Source organism: Mycteria americana, chromosome 1 (genome assembly GCF_035582795.1).
Source record: "Mycteria americana isolate JAX WOST 10 ecotype Jacksonville Zoo and Gardens chromosome 1, USCA_MyAme_1.0, whole genome shotgun sequence".
In the NCBI taxonomy this organism is placed as follows: domain Eukaryota; kingdom Metazoa; phylum Chordata; class Aves; order Ciconiiformes; family Ciconiidae; genus Mycteria; species Mycteria americana.
The window spans coordinates 160368182-160393700 of record NC_134365.1 but is presented as its reverse complement, the minus strand read 5'-3'; positions in this window follow the sequence as shown (position 1 = coordinate 160393700).

Sequence of the window (25519 nt, the reverse complement as noted above, 5' to 3'; positions counted from 1 at the left end):
CGGGGTCTATTCCTGTCGCTCTGTCCCTGAGCCCTTGCTCTGGTGTGAGGCGGTGTTGGAGGTAATACGCATTTCTGCAGGGCGATGACAAAAGCCATCGCTGATGCTTTATGCCAGCTTTGTGCGGGAATAAATGACAACACGTAAGGAGATGCTGTGAAGAATCGGCTCCTGCTGTCTTACAGACAAGATGCAGAGCCAAGCCTTTTGCCAGCTGAAGTGCTTCTTTCTGAGAGTAGGGTTGAAAACTAGCTTCGATGTGATGTTCTTGCTCTCTGCTCTCCCCAGCAATATGTTACTGCTCTCCACTTCTGAGTTCTGTCACTATTCCACTGTCATGAGTGCGTTTCTGTGAGGATGAAGTAAACCGAGCCACAGGTTGCCCCACTGTGCGTCCCCCCCCAGACTCCATAATTTACTCTCCCTGATTAGCCCAGGTGCAGAGCTACACTGACACAACTACGGGTTTCAGGAGCCAGCTTTTGTCCCTGCTTTGACCTCTAAAGCCCTCTATCACTTCTGGCCCTTATTCTGGAGTTCCTCCCCTACATACTGGGAAACACTCTTTTCCACCTGGATGGTAGCATGGTGTTTTTTGGTACTGATCACACTGAGAGCCCATTACCAAGGGCTGTTTGGAACCTGCAGCTGTAGCTGAGGAGGAGCGTAAGGCCTGTTGCTGTGATGTTAACCTTCTGTATGAAAAGGGCCTTTGGCAGAATCTCTGGAGGTCTCCAGGTTTAGGGAGCTGGCCTATACCTCCATTTGTTAGTGATACATAGCAATATATAGCTATGAACTACATATGCTTTAACAACATAAAGTGCCAAAGAAAAAAGAAGAAGGGGGGAAAAAAAGCTGCAACCTTTTGCAAAGGCAAAAATAAGATGGAAATCAGATCCTAACGTGGGTTTACAGATGTATTGGCAAAATGCTATAGGAAAGAGGAATTACGTCTCCACTCAGCTAGTAAACTAAGAAGGCAAAACAAGGCAAAGGACTGGTTACAGGCTGAATGTCCTGTGGTAGTGCCATACTTGTGCAGACTGCCAATAAGGAGTGGTTGGGCCTCTACTTCGTTTCCATGATATCTCATGTGCTTGCCAAGGTCCATACAGAGGATTCTGGTGGGCCTTTTAAATGAGCAGTTGTCTGCCTCGCGTGTGGTGGCCGACTTGAGCCATTTTGCCCATCAGCCAGATGGCTTTTTTCTCTGACACATGGTTTTTCCCATTCCCTTCTTAATTTTCAGCTTGGCTATGCAAACAGTATTTTTGCCTTGTACATTCGCCTGTACAATGCCTCCCAAAATATTTCAGGCTGGAAACAAACTAATGAATTAATTCTTAATTAGAATCAGGACTTATGCCAGACAATTCGTTTTGTAATTAGAATGTCAGAAGAAAGATTTTGAAAGTCTCACAAATAGATATTTATGCAGAGAATTTTTTTTAAGATCTTAGGTGCATTAAGATCAACTAGGCAAATGTTAGATTTCATAATCACCTGACATGTAAATACACTGCAAAGGTAGAGATGGTACCAGGTTCTGATCATCTTTCTAGCTACTACTTATTAACACTTTCTAAGCCTCATCATTTCTACTGACAGCAAAAAAAGTAACATCGTTAAATTACAGAAAACTAATGTCCAAGCCATCTGACAAAATTGGTGATAATTCTTGGCATTTTTAGGCCCAGAAGTCTCCAATGTTTCTTGTCTATACAAAAGGACTATGTGTACCATCATGTGTACCTGGTGAAACAGGCATTTTATATCTAGAAATAAACAAAGGTGCCCATGGTCGCCTTAATTACCTGGCAAACTAAAACCACTGGCCACAAAAGTTGTGTGGTTTAGACTGTTTGGTTCTTTGGCTTCATGTCTTACTTCCTCCCTAGTTGATTCAACACATTGTTTTACATTTAATGTTGAGCATCATGAGTTTGTCTTTTACTTTAATAACTGAGACTTTTGTTCAGAAATTCTTGCTGTCTTACTGCATCCCATTGTTTTCAAGGGTGGGGGTTTTTTGGTGATGTATAGTACTAGTGATTACAAGTCGAGGAAAAGAAGTCTGGTGCCAACTGAAAGCTCTGGCATATTTTTTAAGATAGTACATCGGTGACCAACTTCCACATTATTTAAATGTAGATTTTATAGCTAACATTGAAATATCAGCACCATGCCAAAAAAACAGTTTTCCTGTTGAAAATAAATCAAAATTGTTTCAAGAAAAGTCTGCCCTTTCTCTTGTTAGGAGCTGTCTGTTTCCCAGCTTCAACCCTTGTTCATCTGCCAGAATGGTCATGAACCAGGCATTGCCCGGCTGTGTGAGAGTCTGGTAAAACAGAGAAACCCTTCTGAATGTCCCTCTCCAAGCTGAAAAATGTTCAGTTAGAACTAACTGCCACTGCTTTATAGCCCATCATAGGCAGTCTTTCAGCTGTCTATTAGGAATGCCATGAATGCTTTCATACTCGTGCCGGAATTGTTTATAACATAGAGATATTCTACTTTCTCCCAGAGGGAAATATCAGCAAAAGTGAATTTTTCAAGTATATTATTTTTTTCATGAGAAAACTTTTTATTTGGGGTTTTGTCTTTTTTTTACTGAAGAATTTCAAATTGGAAATAATGGGGTTTGGCCTTTCAGAAAGAACATTTTAGAAGCCTCATTCTTTGGTATTCAGCTAGGAAACCAACCATGGGATGCTATCTCCCTCTTCAAGCAAGAAAACACAGTGTAATATGGAAAACATCATGGCTTCCATGGTATGCTCCTGCTCATGGATTCCCTGAGAAGAACAGACACTTTAGTCAAGCTATAGATAAAAATAAATGTAGCAGTATCATTTACAGTGTAAATACTTCATTTTTTATTTCTATTTGAGACGGAAGCAGATGCTTTTCATGAAAAAAAAGTTTGAGATCTAACTTTCTATCAGATAATAAAGTCAATGTAAAATTATTCATACTTAATTCCTGTTTTGAATTGATTCCTCTCTTGCATTGCAGCTTCCATTTCATTTTTACTCTTCTAGGGCAGCACTGGAACAGGTTCAAGATACAAATGCACAACATCGCAAATCCCCAGGTTCTCATTCTTGTTAAGAAATGTAGTGCTACCAGATCATGAGATTGCTCTTTCTAGAGAATGTGGCTTTTCTTTTCTCATAGTGTTATTCCTTCTTGCTTGCTTCACTTGAAACACCTTGGAAATGGTGTCAAAGCTGGTGTATGTATGGATGCTGACAGGTCGTAGGTGTTAGGGCAGTAAATACCTCTTCCAGGCTATGTCCAGTGCAGCACACTGTTCAAGCCACCAAGGCCGTGATACAATTCATGGTGCCATGTATGAGGAGCAGCCAGAACAATAATAATTCATATCCAGGATCTGTCATTCCAAGGAATGATTATTCTTATCTAGATTTTTATGAAGTACAGTAATTACCAAGCTGGATGCTCTTTGAAAATAAGTAAACTTTCATAATTCATGTAAAGGGTTTGGAATAAGGGCATTCTACAATCCCCATACGATATCTCTATTCTATTTCTTTAAATTTAAAAAAAAAAAAGGAGACCTCTTTTCTTGTTTTCATTTTCCCAAGCTTTTGTCAGTGCTTTCAGAATGCATCAGCACTGTAAGACAACACCCTGTCCTCATTTCTACACATTGTTTGTGTACCAGGCTCAGAACTGCCATTTCACATCACAGTACATTGATTTTTAATGTTCTTTTAATTTAGGCTAAAGATGCAGAAATCTTAGCTCAGTTAGGCTGCATGCTGACCTGCATTTGAACTTCTTACCAGCTGCTCTTAGGTCTCTGACAACAATTCTTTTTTTAAAACCACAATTAGAAAAAAAGAAATCATTAAATGACATTATAGGCTGTTTTTAATTCTCTTTTAACATTATTTTTGTTCAGTCAATAACAAATATGTGCTTTCAAAATGGTTGTAAGGGACGCAGGATTTAAACAGATGCAATAATCTCACTTACTTCTGTCTCATTCCCTCTTTAGATCTATTGCTGTTGTCTGATTTACTAAGACATAGCAGCTGGTATGGCCTTTTTGAGCTAGCTTTGCAAGATTAAATTCTGCCACCTTGACCTAGCATAAATATTGAGAAGTGGCACAACCCAGGTTCATCATGGCATCTGGTGCATGAAATTAATGCTGGAAAGTAGGATGACATGGTGACAGTGACATGGATGTGTCGGTCTGGATAATTCTGGAGTTCTGGAAGAGGGGAAAAGTTCAGTAAGACAGCATTGCCCTCCTGAGTAGTGCAAAAGAAAATAATGTGTTCCCATATAAGCTGTTTGGGGTAGAGAGGAGTAGCAGGAGTAAGACATTATCATATTTAAAAGTGATTGATACGCTCTGAAATAGGACACTTTCAATGCTTCTGCAGTCCTCTTTACAGCCTGACTTTACAGTTTACACTTAGTTCAGTTACCATAAGGGCAGAAACGCTCCTGAAAAAGCTGGAGCAGTCAAACTGGGAGCTGGTCCTGCAATATCAATAAATGGAGTTCCTGTTGACTTCACTGGATATTTTAAGCAAGCATAGACTGCAGAAATAACTCTCATTTTTTTAACAGAAAGTATGACTAAAAATGAGGGTATTTTTAGTATACTTTTATTATTCTTACAGAGCCAAATTTAGCTTAACCTTCTCTTTCTAAGGCATGATGAAAAGCCGCAAAGACTGTTGTATTCTTGGTTTCATTCCCAACGGCATACTGGTATACTACTTGCACAAGACTGCCTCAAGCAGTATTCTGTAAACTAAATGATGATTATGCATATACGAGCACTGGGCCAATAAAGCACTGAATTTGCTATTCACATTTATAACTGCTGCATGGCATCTCTTTCTATTAAGGCAAAGAAGGTTTCTTTTTATACTAACACACTGAAGAAAACAAGTCAACTTGGAAAACCTCTGTGTAGGAATATGCACTCAAACAGAGTTTAGATTAATCATATCTTCTTTGATGGATGTAAGCAAAAAGGGATGACTTGGCTGTTTCGGTACTATAAATCTTAAGTTACTAATTTATTTCCAAATCAGAATTTTGTTGTTTGATTAAACTAGACACTGTAGCTCCTAATAAAATAATAATTTGGTCTTCAGTAAATGTCATTCTGAAGTACTATTCAGAGTGTAGGCTTCTAAAGGGCAAAATCGACTCAATTTTAAAAAAGAAAATTTACAAAAAAAATCCACCTATAACAGATGCTCTAGCATATGGCTAGGTTTTAAGTGAGTGCATAGTTAAGCACAGAAAATAAATAAGGGCATGACAAGACCCCCCCCTTCTTCTTTTGCCCCATAGATACACTAATCACATGGTCACCAGATGGCATATACAGAACTTTGAATGCAGTACAATATTTATAGCCACCAATTTGAGGCCTTAAAGTCTGAATATGAAAATGCTTATTTTGTATGGCTGAAAAGAAGCACTTTAATGTTGTTTATTTTTGTTGTTATTACTATTCAGAGCACAGAAAAGAATTGACTTGTGCAACCGAGGTGGGCAACTGTGCCTTGAAATTACCTCAATGATCTTTAGGCCTCGGTGAAGATAGCAAAGCCAGCTGTGAAGCCCTTAGCCTGGAAACCTCTACCGCCCTGAGGTGAAAAGCATGGGGCTTAATTTTGTTGGAAAGCTGGGGAAGGGTGTACAGCTCTCCACTCTGCCGTGGAATCCGCATGGGCGAGTACCGCAAAGGCGGCTTTGCTCCCGACCCTGCTGTCACCATCGTCTCTACGTCCCTCTTGGGCAGAGGGGACCGCACCGCACAGACACCCCTCTGGCACCAGGGCAGCGGCTGGATCCTACGGCACCTTCCTCCAAAGCCTGGTTTTCCCCCCCAGTTATGACAGGAGCAACAGCCGCGCTGCGTGTCGAAGCAATATCTTGTACGCTCTTGCTATCCAAGGCCACAAGAGGGAGAACAAGATAACAAAGCCACGGTACAAATAATTGTGTGCCCCAAATCGTCTTTCAGCTTCATGAAGTCTGTCTGTTCTTCCAGGTTCCTGGGTTCAAGTAAATAATCGTTAAGCTTTCCAAAGCTGAACGTCAGAAATTTGCAATTGAAAGGTAAATGACAATGACACTGGAGCAACGTTTGCCTTTATGCTGTACCATACACTGACCGACAGGGATTGGATATTTGTGCAGGAAATAATACTAAATGCCTCAGAGAAAAAAGATTTTTAAATACTTTAATACAGATGGAAATCCAATTAACTGGAACACATTTCTGCCTTGAACACATTGATGGTAAAACAGTGTGTAGGTTTTTCTTTGATGGAGGCTACTGCAGAAGCTTGCATAGACTGTGGTTTTGTTGAGCCTTTATTAATTTAAAGATAAATATTCAGCTTCATTTTTGGATGTACTTCTATATCACAAGGAGCTGAGTAGATAATTCATACTCTGACTATTTTAAGGAAATTAATTTGCATTACAGCACAAAATTCTCAGATGCACTTGTATTAAAAAATTATAATATCATAATGAATATATAGATTTAAGAAAGCAAAATGTAGGAAATATATAGTGTTTCTACCAGACAGTATGTCAGCGCTGCTGGTATTAAAAAGACTAGAATTATATAGGTGTATCATCATCTTTTAGAGTGTTTATGTAACTGTTTTTATGAGTTTACACTGTCACCTAGAGACCTTTAGTGAACTTACTGTTTAACAACAATGCTGAAGAAAGTATGCAAATAAAAAGGGTAAAACATATTATCCTGGGCTATAAAATACCCTTTCCATTTCTTCCTTTTGCTTTATTATTTGAATGCTATATTGTTAACATTGTTGTTTGAAGACCACCAGGGGACTGTGGCAATTCATAATGTTGCAACACTGAAAATAATGTGTTTGATTTATTTTTAATGTGAATACAGTAGTGATTTTGTTTGTCAGAAGCCATGGGGAACAAGCTTGGATACTATACATTAGCAGCCTCCATTTAATGTAATAGGGAATGTAATTAGATCATAAACAGAGACATGATTTAAAAATGCACTCTTTTATGCTTAATGAAGTGATATTAAGATGTTCTGCTGCTATAAACAGAATATGTGCATTTCCAGGAAAAGTAGAGCTTCTATTGAAAAAAAATTTTAAAAAGAAAAAAAAAAAAGAAAAAAAAGAAAAAAAGAGTATGAAAAGGAGAGACAGATAATAGAAAGTAGCAGAGGTATATCTGCCTTTTTTCACAGTAAATTTTATTCTGATTCCAAACTGATTTTTTTGGTTTTGATTAATTTATTCTCTCCACTTTCTTGTTCCAGCATAAAAAGAATAAGCAGAGAAAAAGAAGAAGAGAAAATAAATGGGTGGAACGGCTTAATGATTTCAGAGGTTGTGCCTAATCTTGTGCAAGTACTCATAAAAGACCAATTAAACCACATATGTAGATCTTTGTAACAGGAAGCCCAATCAGTTTAGTATTTAGTTGGGAATGATGGCATGCTCTCAAACTCTTTTTTTTCCCCCCTCTCTTTTTCATTTTGTTTTGTTTTCTCTTTGTAAATTTAATTTTAAGTTATACATTCCTTTTATGCATTCCTATAGAAGACAAAATATATATGTTCATTGTAAAACTGTGAGGTTTTTTCACCTTTCACAGTGCCAATTCCATGCTTTTCCTGTCATGTCTGCAGTGCAGATTGTTTAAAAGTAGGATAGTCAATCTCAAGAAAAGAAGATGAAAATAACCTTGCTTTAATACAATCAGAGCAGTAATTTTGTTTAAATTTATATGGACTTTTGAAGTACATTTTTACTATTTACTTTCTAGATGGAGACATCTTTTATAGATCTAGGAATTAAAGCTTTCAAGCTCAAAACTTACATTTTATAATTAGCTATTAAGAAAAAAAGAGTTCTATTCCCTTCAGTTTTCCCATTTCTAATCTCTTCAGTTCATGGCACAGCTCACAGTTTTGCTGTACCCTTTATTTCAGCTTTCTTATTTAGCATGTTACAAGTTTGATCACGGTTAGATTTACTCAAAAACTATACAGAGCAGCTGTACAGAAATGTGGGGGTGTTTTGTTTTGTTTTGTTTTGTTTTGTTTTGTTTTGTTTTGTTTTGTTTTACTGCAGAGGGCTAGAAAATATGCTGGAAATTCTAAACCAGTCCCAGGCTACTACAAACAGTAAGTGTCACGGCTTGCCGAATGACAGATGCTTCGCTGTTGTGACAAAATAGTTGTGTGGGCCACCTGGAAGACTAGAGACCACCACTTACTTGCAAGCCATTGTCATAAAATACTCCTTGATTTACCATCTGCTTTTATGAAATGTCCCCGAAATTAAATATCTTAATGGAAGCGTAGAATGGTGTGGTATGGGGTGGATAAGTGTGAGACTTTGTCTGTTTGTGAGTTCAGTGAAGGAATAAACCACAGCTGCTCTTGTCTATGTATGTGCTGTCAGTGTTTTGAAAACCCATGCTCTGCCTCTTTGCCTGTAACACGTCCAATGTATTTACAGTGGATTTCAGCTTTTATAGTATCATGCCACATTTTTATGCACTATTATTATTTTTTCTTAACAAGATAGTTTTTAGCGCTCAGAAATTGTAAATGTATTGCTCTAATTGTTCTATTTATATAAAATTGAATACCACAATATTTACTATATAAATTTGCAGGCAATGAGGCTCTTTATTTGAATACAGCCACGTGTGTGGCTAGATCAGGTTTATATTACTGTAATGGATTTCATTATATACAACTTTTCTCATATATAGAACTTTTTCTTATATCAGTTTATAGTGAGAGTTATTTACATGCAAGTTTTCTTCTGTAAGGAGCAGTTATGGAGGAAAAGCTTAAATTAATAATAGTATTTCCAGAGAATTCTTAAAAGAACAAGGAAAGAGTTGGCAGGAATACTTTTTTGCATATAGTATTACCAAAAAGTTTTAAATAATATAAAGGAAAGATTCAATTTTTTATTAAATCCTATAATTATTAGACTCCACGGATTTGCTCTAAGACCACCAAAAAATATGTTTGATTCATATTACAGATTATAGGCTTTTCCTAAGAGTACCCATGTGAAGAAAGATTTAGAAGACAGCATTGAACAGATTTGGTAAGTGCTAAGGGTAACAAGAGAGATGTGAACATGCTTGTATTGGTAACTGCAACCTGTGCAGGTGAGGTCCTTTGTTTTTATTTGTCAACTGAGCTTGTTGCTTGTCTTCATAGCCCTAGGTATCATTTGGAAAATTTTTAATTTGCTTGCCATTACCAAAATCTTTCCATTCTACCTATTTTGGTGTTGTTTTTTGGTTTGTGGTTTTTTTTTTTTTTTTTTGGGGGGAGGGGGAGGTTAATTTGGAGTTTTTTACACCTTAAATCTATGCAAATAAAAAATCCTCCTGTTTAGCTTAAAAAGCCCAAAGGGTTGTATATATATATGTGTGAGCATTAGTGGAGAATTTCTACATGCAGTGGCTGAAGCAGGATTTGCAGGGAGAAACAGCTGGTGATCAAAAAATTCATTTGCAAAAACCACTAGTTCGAAGCAGTTCCCAGTCAGATGTGCCTGAGCTGTCTGAAGGCTGGAAGGGCGGACAGAGATGCTCTTGCTGAAGCTCAGCAGCAGACGCACAGCCTCATCAAAGAGGCATACACAGGAGTTGAAAAGTTCAGGGTAGGCCTTAAGCATTTCAGTATTTTAGGAGAGGAAAGACTCCTAGTTTATGTGTATCAAAGAGTCACTGTAAAAAATATGAGTTATAGACTATATAATGACAAAGGATTCTGGTTTTCCTTGCTGGGTTGTTGGTTTTTTTGCTTCTTAGATTTTTTCATAAGTTTTAATTCTATTCCAGGTTCAGTCATATCATATAGGTAGGGAAAGATACACACTTTTAAAAGCCACAGTTGTGCTTGGGTTGTGGAAACTGGAGGGAAAGTGGTATAGCTTTGGGATGTCTGTGGGATAGAAGAGTATTTCTTGTGTAACCATAGAATGGGAGATAAGGTAAAATTTTTTTTTTTTTCTTTACATAATAGCTTATTTGAGGAAAGTAACTATCACACAATGTCACACAGAAATGTTATTTAAAATATTAAATAAAAGTTTTCATAGTATTATATACAAAATCATTTTATGCTATTTATTTTATCACAATCCTTATGCAGTGACAACAGCTATGTCTGACTTTTTTTCTGCTGCGGTTTGTAAGAGACTATGAAACTTATGACATGGCTACCTAGTTTTATGCTTTTTTTCCTTTTTCATCAAATAATTTATATTGTTAAAAATAATTCCTATAATCATAAAGCTTTATAGGAATATTTTTTTTCCATTAATATTTCGTGTGCTAGTCATTTATGCAGGTAGAAATGCTTCAAATCTGTATCCTCCATAACATCTCTTTAAGGAATAGATGGGGGGTTGTGTTTGTGAGGGTTTCAGAACTGAACCTAAAGCTAGCACTACCTCTAAGTGCCATGCAGTGTAGTTTTAAAACAGCATTTTGTAAGTGTGATGAAGTGAGAGTATGTGGCTGAATCTGTGTGAAAAAGAAAACAATAAAAACTTGTCATTGCCAGCAAAATAGGAACAAAACTCACTTTTGCTTATGGTTTCTCCAGAACAAAAACAAACAAACATAAGTTATCCACAGTTACATCCCAGATTCTGGTGAAAATGGAAAGCATTCTGTGGGGTATAAAACACCTGCTATTACATACATACATACAGACACAAGTATATACATGTAAGGATATTTTGCTGCTAACCTCCCCTCCTTCAAACAAACCCAATTTAAAAAGACTCTCTCTTAAGACAGTGACAGTCACTAGCCAAGTTAAATACGGTAACATTATAAATGATAAGAAGTGATATTTTAGTCCTGACGTAGGGACTGACCCTCAGCTTAAAACGGAGGGGAAAAAGCAGTGTTTCCCTTTGCCAACATTTTTGTCCAACAAAACTTTATATGAAAAGTTCCACGTAAGACTAGGGGATCTTCCCCTATATGTGAAAACAGTTTTTCTAGTTCAGAAAGATACACTGTCACCTGTGAGACCACTGTGGCCACAAAGAGTGCAATAGGGGTTAGGCAGAGCATGAACTTATTAAGAGAGTGGTAAAGAGCCTTGGTCTTCCTTTTTCCTGAGATCTTGGCATATTTGGCAAGGTTTGCATTCCCATGACGTGTAACATAGACACATACGCACATCTAATTAGATGATCCATTCAGAGCCGTCTTTGGGCTTGGCTGCCTAACCCCGAAGTACCTAGGCAGTATCTCCTTCCCAGCTCACTTTGGTGGCTCTCACCTACAGTGCTTTTTTGGAGTCAGTCAACAGCCCTTGAACAGCCGTCTGAATGATTCACGTACAGGTGGAATATTGATGAGATGGGGCACACACACCCAATGTAGAAATTAGACTGACCATTTTTCATCTGAAGTGGTCTGCAAATATTAAAGGTCATTAAAATGAAATTATAAGAAGTTTGTCTTTATGTATTGCTGCTCCTTTATGCCCCAGTCTTGCAAAGAGCTTCATGTAGGCAGGCGATTTTGGTTAAGTACAGCTTGTTTGCTGACTTCTTGCAAGACTATAGATTTCAACAATGTGAAAATGTCAATACATGCATCCTGCTTTTGCCTTGGAAATGATTTTTTTCAGTCAAAACAATTATTTACTTTCCTTAACAGAAGTGTCAGACTGACTTTTTGTGCTCATGAGTGAAGTTGTCAAGTTATGCTACTTACTTGGGTGAAACTTCTCCTTCACAAAGAGAAAGACATATGAAAAATTCCTCAAGACAGAAGGGTAGTTTCTTTCTGATGAGTGCTATGGGTGCAGTCAGAGGACACTGTACCCGATCACTTTTATCCCTGCTGTTGTTTTCAGTAAAAAATGCAAATATAGTGACAGAAACATTTCACAATTGTCTTTTTGCTTTCAACAAATTTTTTATTCAAGGAAGACAGTGGGGAAAAGGAAGTATGTTGTTACAACGTTTTAAATGGAACCTTTTATGATTTGAAATTATTTGTGGCTTTACATTTTTTTTGGTATCTCAGTTCGATGTCAATAATCTAAGGGAAACAGCCCATTCTGAATCAAACTCTTCAACTTGAAGTGAAAGAAATTTAGTTCTTGAAATTGTAAAAATGCTGAAAACAATATTTTGCATCAAAACAAACCTTGCATTGTTTTAGGAAATCCCATCTAAAAGGAAAACAAGCATTTTTTTCAGCTTTACTCTGCAGCTCCAAATATTGCAGAAAAGAGCTGTGTGCTAACACTTGAACTCCTCATACTTCACTATGTTTTAGGGCTCTGAAATTTCCATAGTGTACTAATGACAGTACTAAGTGACTTTCAAGTGGCTTCCAAGAAAATGTTGTCCCATATCTTACTGTAAGCTTTCATCTATGTCTCTCCTGTACTTTAAATGAGTGGTCCATTGGATTATATTCTATGCAGCATTGCTCAGTTGCTCACTGATAAGATTACAAGAACTATGAAATGCACCTTAATGACATATTTGAAAATAAATGACAATATATTTTATGTGTAATTAAGAAAAAATATATTTATCTGATAGATTTGTTGACAAGGAGTTCAGAAGGGACTATTCTAATCACACAGTTTGACCTCCTGCATAATGTAAACCATAGGATTTCCCTAGATTAACATCAAACTGAAGTGGAGTTTATACTTTAGCACAGTGACTCTTAGACAGCCATATTCATCTGCCTCTTCCTTCCCCTGTCCCCACATCTTTGCCACTGCCTTGTCCTCTCCTACTTCCTTCCCACCCCTCTGGGCACGGATGCTGTCCTCATGGCTCTCTCCCTTACCCATTCCCCTGTACCCTTGCTGTGAGGTAACTGCAGCACCCGTGCTGAAGCAGCACAGTGAAAACCTAGAGGAAATTGGCACTGTTGCAAAGAGGCATAATCAAGGGAAGATGAGAAAGGACCAGTGAGGTAGCAATTCAGAGTGAAGGCAGCAGAAGTGGTACCTGAGCACCTCATTGCTGCTGTCTCCTCAACGTGTTGTTCCTACTCACGTCGGTTCCCTGTGCCCATGAGTCTCTGAGCACAGCATGGATGGGCAGCCGTAACTGCCCAGCTGAGGTTACAGGAGCTTGTGTGACACATTTTTGCTCATCTGAACACCGAGGCTTCCAGAAAGAAAACTGAATTAACATTTTCAAAGTACACACTATGCCTGATATATTTTCTGTCGTAAGAAATTGTTCTCTCTGATATTTAGAAGTTGAAGTTTTAGTGCTGTTGGCTTGAAACAACAAACAGATATCATGTTCATCAAAGAAGGATACACATAATAATGTGGTTTTGAAGTTGATGAATGTTTGAGAATGTTCCGTTAACCAAAAAGCTTTTGGTTAAAATTTTCATTTCAGTTTAATGAATTAGTTGTTTCTTTCAGCCCCAAAAATCTGTGATTTTCATAACGTTATGTCCTGTAATCAGCATTTTGATTCATTTTGATTCATAGGCAAATGTATGACTTTTCAAGAAAGATTTTCAAATACAGTGTGTATAATAGAAAAGTGAGTAACAATGTTGAAGACTGGAATATAGGAACAGACTGGAATATAGGAGACTGGAATATAGGCAGACTGGAATATAGGAACAAAAAAATATGGCTGAAATATTTTGAAAAATCTGAAAGTTGCAGTATATTACCTTGTATATACATTTAAACATGGGGAAAAAAAAAAACCTAGATGTGCAGAATATAGAGTGGAGACAGCCAGCTTGTGGGATGCAACAGGATTGTGTGAATGCACGAGTTTGGCTTCAGAGAGCAACACTAGGCTAATTAGCTTGAAAGCAGCACTATAACAGTACTATTTCTATCACCTGAGCTGATATCTGAACAACTGCCTGTAGCTATTCAAATAACCAATTAACCATATATAGAACTATTGCAGATAAGAAAAGCAACATCAGTTGCTTACATCTGTTGCGCTGATGGCAGTGTCTGTTCTGAGGATAGTGAATGCAGCAGGTGAAGTCTTCCGTGTGAAATTTTTTATAACAACTTAATAATATTCTTTTAGTGCCAGATCAGTGGGAACTGAGTTAGACTAAACCTGATCACTGATACCTGCAGAACATTTTCATATATAGTTTTTGTCTTCCACACTTGTCTCTTCTCAAGAAAGGTGAAGAACCCGGGTCAGTCAAAATAACGATGTCAAATGGGGCTTTATACCATGATTGTGTTCTTTTTTTTCCTCATTATTTCCAAGAAAAAGTGGAAGTAATGGTTAACAAGGCTTAATCCATTATACCAAATTGCTAAATACATGCAGATTTACTGGTGTCCAACCAACAGCTTTTAAGCCCGCTGCCTGATTTAAAAAAGAAATATTGAAAAGAGAGAGAATAATTAAGTTCAGTGAAGTTTCAAGAAGCTGGGCAGATGGGAAAAAGAAGGAACACGTTAAAAAAAGCCTGGAATACTACATAATTAGACTCCAAAGAATCCATAAAGGAGAAACTCCTTAAAAATGCCCTAGTTCAGAGAAAAGTTTGAATCCAAATCTGCAAACCAGTCATGCATAAGATACAGACTCGTAACAGTCCCCACTCCTCCTGATTTCGGTAGTTCCAGAGCCCACAGAACTATTTGGGTTTTATAGGGTTTGTAGTATACAGGACTGAAATTTACCTGCCCACTGTCAGCTGCCAATAATAATCTGTAGAAATGTCATAGATTTTCTTTTTACATATGTACCCAGCTATGAAGGAGAAACAGAATATATGTATTCAATAAATACAATGAAGGGGATAAAGCTCACTGCCTGCATATAATTAAAGTCAGCTTTATTTTTTACTCAAATTTTTCCATCCCAGGGAAAGGAAATATTCTTATGTTAGATACTGTTCATAATTTGGAGACTCTTTTTATGAAGCAAGTGTAGAAGGAGAGAGAAGGAGAGAGAGGAGAGATAATACACTGATATATTTTCTCTGTAGCATAGACTACTTTGACTCAGCAGAAACTCTACCTCTTGTTCTAAATGAGAAACTCTCCCATTTTTTGTATGGTGAGTGAGTTTACTTATCTGAACGGCAGGCACTCAATCTAGTACTGATGGGTCGGCACAAACATTTCTGTTTCCTCCCATTAGTGAATGCTGGCATTTTTAATGGTCATGTCCTGCCATTTCTGCTCAATAGGGAGCACTTCAGTGTCTCCTCTCCTGCGCTAATAGCCCCCAGCAACTGCTCACTTCCCGCATGCTGGGCTGGTCTCTGCGCTCTTACCACGAGCGGAAGGGAAAGCATAGAAATTGAGCCATATAAATCATCCACCGTTTAGCCCATTATCGACCATGATGGTGTAATCCTATATGCTAATTATATATAGTAAAGTCTATTTAAAATCTGTTTACCAAATCTCTTTAGATCATTTCTAATATTGTTTATGATAGTGCTGCAGACCCTCCCTTGTCAGGAAGCCCAGAGGCATTACCAGTGTGATTTTCTTGCCTTCCTGACTGTAATGTTCAACAATTTTCTTTTGTTTTGTTTCTTTATGTTTTACAGAGCTGGCAGAGCATAGAAATAGTTCAGATTAATCAAAGAAACTTAATGTATCTCTACGGCTTAAAAGAATGTTTAAGGCTCCAGTAGTTTCCTTCTTAAGTTTAGGAAATGAAGCCTTGTATTTATTTTTCTTTAAAAGTTAGATTAAGTTCTTAGTTTCTGACTTGGTTTTGCACAGAGTTCTGTGGGTTTTTTTTCCTTTCTGAGGAATAATGAAATCTAGCTCTTAGGAGATTAGCCTCTTTCTCACAGTTTCTGAAATACACAGTATATTTTGTTTTAAAAGTCTGACTTTAACGTTACTCCAGTAAGTATAGCTTTATCTTGACATTCTTGATTGAATAAAAGGAGTTTAAAAGGCAATTGGCTTCAGTAATTCTATTTCTGGAAGAGATATAGAAAACTGTAATGACAATTTGTGTTACATATGTTCAGTGGTGCTATGGTAGACTTATTTATTGTACAGCTGAGAAAGGTTTAGAAATATACAATACAGGTAGTGTGTGTACGTCTTTACAAAGCTATTTTAATCCAATCTACTCTATTCACAAAATGGATTCTCTTTAAAATTCAACTCTTAAAAAGTAAAAAAAAATCATCCATTGTTGATACACACTTCCCTGAGCTTTCCAAACTGGATCTTTTTATAGTTCTCATACTGTAATTAACTCTCTGTAGATATTCATGAGTATTTGGGGAAATAAATGCGTACCATTCTTGGGACTCATCAAGTTGGGTTTTTTTCCTTTGCCATCTCGGACTCAAAAAATGTTTTGGAGGCATGTAGCGCATAATGTGCACTTCACACTACATAGGACTTTTGTTTTCTATGGTTATTATTTCTGAAATTGGCGTAAAAATAAAAGGAATCAACCCAGTCAGTAGCCTGATCTGAAATCTGTTAAAACAGTAGAAAAGCTTGCAGTGTCTGCAGACAGTTATGAAGCAAACCAGAAGAACTGGAATGTTTTTGTCTTTTAGGGTTTAATTTAACTTTAGGTACTTCCTCTTTTCCCTTTAATTTCAACTGGACTATGCAGTTTTTATATGAAAAATAGAGACAGAAATTACTTGAGTAAATTTCAGTAGCTGTTGGCTTTTGAGTCAGTAAGCCTTTCCAAAATAACATTCTTCAGAATAAAATATTGTTATTTAATGTTAATGTTTAGAAGTAAATGATATATTGTTGATAGTGGAGGAAGGCAGGGAATGCTATTGCACTCACTCCCATAGTTATTAGGGACAATAAGGATACTACCACTAAGTGAAAGGACCAGTGATCCAAGCTGTTGTCCTCTCTTGCTTCCTTCTGGATCCAACTGATTTTCGAAGTCTATAACACAGTTAAATGGTTTCTACAAGAATGTGCTATATAAACTCTTATACTTCATATTTTTATTACATCTCAATCAAATGATCTTTTGCACCTCGATTTTAATTTGATAAGCCATGACTAGCAGGAAGATTTTTCCCTGCATTTAAAGACATTTTCCCCCTCTTAACATGATTAAGAAAAAGATATTTTGCCTTTGCCCTCTTCAAGTTGTGCTGGAAGCAGATGTTAATATTTTATATACAATTTTCCTTAACCCATAATTGGCAATAAAGACAAAATAATGTAATGTTTCAAGATTCCTCAGTGTTAACTAATTAAACCAGCAGCAGGCCTCGAGCATGGGACAATGGCAAACTTTCAGATGAATTAATTTTATGGAAGACCAGCTGAGTAATTGGACTCCAATTACAGGCTGTTTAGCTCCCTCATCACCTTCACATATAATTAAATTCAATTGGTTGATACAGCTTCTATTTTTATGAGGGCACTTACAAGCTTTTTGAACCCCACTGTGACTTTGGATCTAGGCCAATCAATTATTACTCATTTCTCTTTCAAATGGAAATTCTCTAGATTAGTCATATCTTCTATAATGCATTGCTCACATTTAAAAGATCTGTCTATAGTACATTGCAGCTGAGACACAGATGAAGAAAAATGTTTATGGATATTTTTGTTCTACAAAGAATATATAGGATGCAATTGTATGTTTGTCATGGTTATTGATGAATGGAGGCCACATGCTTTTATGACCTGTCTTGAGAGATATGATGCCACATACAGTGGGTTTGATTTACTGTATCATTATATTTGCAAATGCCATGCTTGTTCATGTTAGAGATGATTACTAAAATTGCTCATTAGATCTAAAATCGCCTTTATTGGCATGTAAAAGTAAGTCATTATGTACAGCTACCTGAGAATCCCTTAGTTGTCCAGTTTTCCTTCTTTAATTTCTTTTCAGATGAAATTAATCCATCATTACTAATTAAAAAACCCAAGTTACTGCTTACTTAGAGAAAATTAAACAGCCCCTGACTTTTGAACAGGTCCATAGGTTGTTAATTAGTTTGAGTAAAAGAAAAAAAATATAATTTTATTTTGAGAATGCTAGAACAGTTTCTATTTTAAAGCGTTTGGCTCTGAATTAGTGACATATTTTCAAGTGCAAACAGAAAATGAATTAATAAGTAGGCTTTACAACATTTCACCCATAACTAGTCTATAAGGAGATTAAACAAATAACTAGAATTGATATGGCACATTTGCCTGTTCTCAGTATATTGGTTCCAGTGTATTTATTTTCAAACAGAGCAATATATCATCAGTGATAAAACAGGAAGCGGAGAAGCAATAGTGACATCAGTGATCTTTTCCAGCTCTACCGAGTGATCGATAAAGAAAAAGGTACTGTCAGATATGAAATATTACTTTTCTTTAGACCTTTCAGTTAGGGAAATATCAAACCTATTTCTTTGCTCCTTAAATTCTTTGATTTGAATACAAACCATTGATTAGATATGTAAAAAATGACATTGAGACATACTAATTTACAACAAAGTTTCTATGAAACTATATTACTACTGATTGACTAGCAAAACAGAGCATTAAAGATTAATGGTGTTGTAATAAATACCAGAAAAGTAGTGTTCACTACCTTCTCTTTTGAAGTATTGCCATTACAGGGAAAGAAGATAATATACATAAGAAGGTGGCTACTTCAGATCTTCACTGGTAAATTTTGATATTTCCCTGATCAATCTGTAACTGAAAAAAATCCATATCCTAAACAAAACCCCTCACCTTTTGTATAGGCACACGATATACAGGGAAAAAATGTAATAAGAAGATTTCTGAGGAAAATGCTTCCTGTTGTTTTAAGAAGTGTGATGGTCATATTAGATATTATCAAAAATATATTATTATTACTAGTCATCTTTATTATTTTAGAGTAAAACAATGGAGATAGAAATATTAAAATCATGTCAAGTCCAGGTTTGGATTTTTTTGTTTGTTTGTTTGGTTGGTTGCTTTCTTGCTTGGTTTTCTTTCTGAATATTTAAGGAGCAACTTTAAGAGAAACTAAGGAAATCATGGATCAAATCAGTATTTTGATTTTTCCTGCAAGAATAAGGATTAAATTACTATCACTATTAATGTTGTAACTAAAGACAGAAAACAATTAATTTTTTCAAATATGCCTCCTATTTTAGATCACAGATGCTTTCATTCAGTTTAAACAGACTCTGATGATACATTTGGTTTCTCCTAGTCTAGCATGTCCACTGTCCATTAATCAACAGCAGTTGGTCCTCTTGATGTCGCTACATGTTTATTAATACTTTCTTTCTGCTAAGAAGACCTAGCATTTATGCAATAAAAAACTTAACTAATAAGATAGCACAGACCCACTGCACTTTCAGGAGAGAGAATAAAATTAGTAGTGCCATCACAGACCTAATATCAACTCACTTGAGGTGGTAGTTGGGAAAGGAAACCCTCTAGGTATTCTTTTTTTTTCAAAGGCTAGATGCTTTAAATCACAGTGTTCATTAGACTTAGTCATCATTTCACCGTTTTGCTTCATCAAGCTTCTAGTGCCACATGTGTTTTGAAGTCTTTTTTTTCCTCCCTAGATATGTTAACTGAGATCAGAATGCACAATTGGCATTTCTTGTAGAGACATAGTCAGAATCGATTTGGTTTAGAAGATAAACTGCACAGAGGGAACAAAAGGAAAGACCTCATTCAGGGTATAATTTTACAAGATTTGTTATTCATAAGTGAACAGCCACCTTTTCATGGATTTCTTTCTGAATAATGACAAGAATAAAAAAGAGAATAAGTTAGTTCACCAGTATTACAGTTATTCAGGAAATATAAACGGGTATTAGAATTTAATGAAAACACCAAAAAGAAAAAAAAAAAAGAAAAAGCCAAAGAGGAGAATTTCCCATTATTTTTAGGGGTGAGTTTTCTGCCCTTTTGGGAAATGAAACCCAAAATGTTCATGATCAGCTCTGGCATGTGTTAACCAAACCATAACCTCGTTATTTGCCCTCTTGCCAACCATGGTTTTTTTGTGTCTCTTTTTTTTCCCCTTCTTTCCTGGACTCATGATTGAGGGCATATACTGCAGTTTGGGAAACAACTTCAAATATAAGGCAAAAAAAAAGTCAAATCAGAAAAGCAAATTCCTTGCCTCCACATCCGGTTTCTTTGGTGGTCAATAGGCAGGTACTTAGTTCCTTTAATAGTATTGCTGATCTTAAATGTTGAGTCCCCTTCTGCACAGATTTGAACATAGCTAAATGAAGAAAACTATAAAGGATAAGAGAAGGAAATTAAAAAGCGACTGAAACGTGCACAATCTGTGTATTCAGAACCAAGTAGTCTTCTGTTATGTAAATAAGATGCACTTAGGTATGAGAAAAAAATGACCTTTTGTATCTCGTAATTGAATAGCTTTTAAGTCTAATCCCTACAATACAGTGTGTTGGCAATGCAGCATGTTGCTTCTATGGCTTCGAAGACACTTTAACTCCTAATCGTTGATATCATCAGTGCTCCCCTCCAAAAACATTCCTCATATACAGTACAACAAAGAACAGTGTGTGCCCATGGCCTGAGCTTAACAAAGTGCGCTGAGAAAGACGGCTTCCTGGGCAGAAAAGCACATCAATAACACAGTGGGAAGTGGCACCAACAGAAGGTAAACACGGGTCAGTCAGGGAAAGCTTAGTAGGTGGTGGGGCACAGATCTTCAAATACAATGAAGGGAATGACATCAGAGAGATTCATCTTTCTCTGTGCTTGAATTCTCAGTTATTAACTAAGGCATAACATCACACGGGACAACAAAGGCACAGAATCAGCCAGTTTTCGGCTGCCTCACAGATGGCACTTAAATGGCGATTTCAGTGCTGCTGAGAGAATGACTGTGGCAATTGTATTATATGAACCATTCAGCTCAGGAAAAAAAAAAAAAAAGTGATGCATAAATGTTCTGGTTAAGTAAATATTATTCAGACATGTAAGCCACTAGGCTTACCCAGTTCTCTGTCATTATTTATTAGGTATATGTGAATGGTGTATAAGAGTTTCAAATTCCCAAGCATAATTTTTCTGTCAAGGGCTGGCAAAAAAATAATAAAAAATAGCTGCTCCATGTATGTAGCTGCTTATATTTTATAGCTGAGCAGGAAATAATTTCTTTCTTATTTTAGCTAGATTTAGCAAGAGATGAGTCTTCATTACAAAAGAGGCTTTTCTTTTCCATGCTGCATTAAAGTGTATTCATCTCTAACCCTTTTTATCTCTAATCTTTTTCCTAATAGGGAAATTATTAAGGAATTGGGAAGAATTTAAATGCCACTGATATCAGACAGGAAGATGATTTTTACAAGCTGTTTTGATTGTGGAGAGTATTTATTTATGGAACTGTTCACAGATTTTTAACGCAGTCTCTTGATTTTGATTAGTGTTTTATATTTTATTGCAGTCCTTAATTTTGCTCAAAAAATTTAGACAAGAGATTTCTGTACATGAAATTTTTTTTACTTTTCAAAGCTAAAATTGATGGTTTTGTAAATGCCATGGATTATTTATTGCAGTGGTCTCTAAAATTTTTGATTATGCAACCCTATCAGTAAAAAAATTTCAAGCATGCATCCCCAATATATGTACAATTATGTTTTTCTTTATAAATTATATACATGTCCTATACTAGTATATTATGTACATTATAAAACATACATAAAAGTAGAAATTAAAAGAGAATGACACAAAGATGAAATAAAAACTACTTCTACATTTTTAATTTTTTTTAATATTTTATTTAATAATGATACAAAACCATATTTTCTTCCTGCACCCCAATGGATTGTCTTGCACACTCCGTTAGGTGCACACATCCCACTTTGAAGACCACTGCTTTGTTGAACAATTTGCCATCTAGTAATTATCAGTTATAAAAATGAAAAGCTCACTATAGAAGGAATACCTTAGAACAAAATATGTAGAAGCTTTATTAATTTTATCCACACTTAGGTATTTTTCCCATTTTTTAAGTAATAGTTTAGTGAAACTTCCTGCAGGACCTACTTGCCTTCCCAATGAGACCTTACTCTAAGTTAGATATCCATAACTGCAAAAGGTTATGATTTTACAAGAATGGAAGAATAACATGGAAGAAATGGGGAGGTACATGCTAGAAAATGAATGTTACTTCTGTTCTCAGCTTTGTTCTAGTTCCAGTAATGTAGTAAAAAGAGAAGTCAAAGTAGATTTCCAGGCCTGGATTGTAAATCTGAAATTAGGCCACCTGCACAAGAAACTGTAGCTAATGTCAGTCACCCTTTTGCTCAGACACGCAACATATACTTTTCCAAGTGCCTTCACTTACCAGAATAAACTAGTTTGTTTATCCCAAGAGTCCAGGAAATGAACTAATTTACTTGATATGGATTTTCAGATGACCACAACCCAGGACTGGGACTGGAGAGCTGAGATATTTAATGAAGCAGACAAATGAGTAGAAACCTCCTTCCTAACTATCTTCATGGAGGCTGTTATCCACTGTAGTGATGGCTTTTGCCAAATGAACGAAGTCCATGACTGAGTGTGTTTGAAAAAGAGCTGCATTTATCAAAAGTTATCTTTAAAAAATGAGAATACAATCCTGTTGGTATTTGTATTTATTTTGTATATCTGCTAACCATATGTGACTATTATTTGATCAAACAAGCCAAATCACTCCATACAGAGAGGGTGCACTGAGGAACCACTGCAAACAAAGCTCCTCGCTGAATCTGTGGGCCTATGAGAACCGAGAGTTTTGTAGTTCACAATCTATTAAGGTGGATGAACTAATTCGCTGTCTTCTGGGAAGATGTTATTACACTGATTATTCTTTTTTTGTATTTAAAAAAAAATATTCACAGCTAGAGGAGATAAAAACACTTTAAAAAAAAAGAACAAAAAAGCGTCAGGTGGGGGAAAGAATTTAAACACCTAACAGGAGTTTCTGAATTAGGGAACCTATATTGTTTATATAGTCAATGGGACTTTTCTAGAGTGATTTGGAGCACCTAAAGGTTATGAATCTATCTCTGGAGGCTCCATCAAGTAAACAAAGAGCCTAATTAAGGCACCTAGTCTGATATGGTTATCTCACATTATTCTCTGCTCTTCTTTTAGGTTGACCATGGTGAGTAGCTTTAGAAAACCATTGATTGCTCGTTTCTAAATAGTAGGTTACCTTGGATATTTCATGATTCATGGATGTTGGGGAAAGCCAGCCAAGAGTGAGGAGGATCTGGGATTAAAAATAAGATGTGTTGCTTAAGGAAAGTTAATGCAGCTAAAATGTTAATAACTTTCCTGAAGATATCTTGTTCTGAGTATGTCCTGAGAGCTTTATCAAAATTCCTTTGTCAGTCGTTGTATTTCCATGCCTTCAAATCCAGAGGATGATTCAAAACTGGTTTGCATTAGAAGGATTTTTTTGTCATCTGTTGGTTGAGAAATTATTTCAGTTGTGCAAAGTAAGCCAAAAATGGCATTTTTCTGCATCTTAGAAGTAATGAATCCTACAAAATTCAAGAAAAGAGGAAAACTTTTTATCTAAATCAGCTTCAGTAGTACGATAACTGATTGCTATTCAAACATACAATGTCTGTAATTTTTACGTTAAATGTCTATGGCAACAACATGTAGGATATGTTGATTTAGCAAGGGTATAAAATGGAGACATAGAATTATCATCTTTATGAGATTCTGCATGAACTGCAATCAATCAGCAACAAGAGGTCAAAGCTACAGCATGTTCCCTTTGTCTATACAAAGATATACTCCTGTTGCTGTCACCTTAAACCTCTCTTCTCCACCTATGGATTTATTTTATATCTATGTTTCATCTAGTCATTAGCAGTGTATGAATTACAGAATGGAGACTGCTTTTTTTTAACTACAAATGTGGATGCAACCCTGACGGCTGAATAGGACTGCTGGTTGTTCTTGTGATACATGCAAAAAGAAGAAAAACACAACATACTTTCTCAAGGTTAAGCTACAAGTTTCCATAGACATAACCTGCACATATAGGTAGGGATGTTTTAGAATTTAATTTTACAAGACACAGAGGTGACTGTGGGAAACTCAGCTGTCATCTCCTGTTTCCATGCAGAAGCACTGCCACTATTACTAGCATGATCACATTTCTGTCTCCTCAGGGAAGCACATGGTATCAATGGTATGGGAGGGCAATAGGAAATACAGCAGCAAAGGGTTTTTTTCTGTGGTTGTGAATGCATCAGACTTTGAGAACTCTGTGGGTTTAGGGACAATACTACTGCCTCCCTCCCAGGCCTGCACCAGGAGCAATCCACTTCTTGTTGGCCTGAGCAGCCCTGTTGTGTTGCAAAGTTTGAGCTCTACAGAGGACACAATGTCTCCGTGACAGTAACCAAGAAGAAAGGGATGCCCATGTTAAGTCCTATCTGCTCCACCTTGCGCATTCTGTGAAGCAATAGGTCTGCTACCTATTGCAGATTTGTAAGGGTTTCTGTTTGTCTTCAGTGGATTTTTTGTTGATCTTGTTGGTCACTTACAGATCACATTTGGGTAACACTGATGTGAAAAGTTACCTCCAAAATTGTTTCATTTTTTGGTACGGATATCTGCAAAAGAAACTGATTAGAACAGTGCATAGATACCTAGGATTTTTATATCGTACCACAGCATGCACTTCGCTTTAAAGCGGTGATAACAGAAGTCCTTATTTTCCTTGGCCATCCACTTAAGAACTTAAAATTCAACAGGCACTGTGGTTGGCAAATGTAATGAATACAAATGGGGTGATGTTTTTAGTTCATTCTCTAATAGGCTTTCTTACCAGGTATGTGTCAAGAATAGACTAGACCAGTGCACACCAACGTGCAAACAGTTAAAGTGAAGCTGAGTTGAATCCTGCTTGTCAAGGAAGCCATACAAGGTTCATACCAAAGCATAGGAAAGTCACATTGGCTCCATAAAGTGCTGTTGAATAAAATAATATCTTTTTTCTAGGTGAAAGATACAGCTTTATGGACTAATTAGCAACTCTGCCCAAGCCAAAAATAGGACTGACTGAGGAAAAAGATGTTAATAGGTTTTTTCACTTAGGAGGAGCAGGAATGAAGAAAAGGATAAGAAGGTGGTCCAGATAAGTATAAGCCACTTGGAGAAAAATGGTGGGTTTTTTCCCCGTTTTTTTTCTCTGTCTCTCTTTCCCACCCCCACCCCGGGAACTTGCTCATAATAAGATTGCTCAGACACTTTTCAAAGAAAGTATTTTTACTTACCAGTTTTGATAAAACATTGCAAAAAAGTGGATTTAAAACCAACAAATATCCTTTTTTAGTCTCATCTAATCTCTTGCTTTGCTACAAGGCTTTCCTCTTGTGGGAACAGGTAGCAAAGTCTGCTAATGACAGAAAATTATTGAGAATAGTTTAATCTAAATCTGGCTACAAATAGTTGCATAAGGATCAGACAGTACTGAATGAAGAGGTGACAAAATTGTAGACGCAA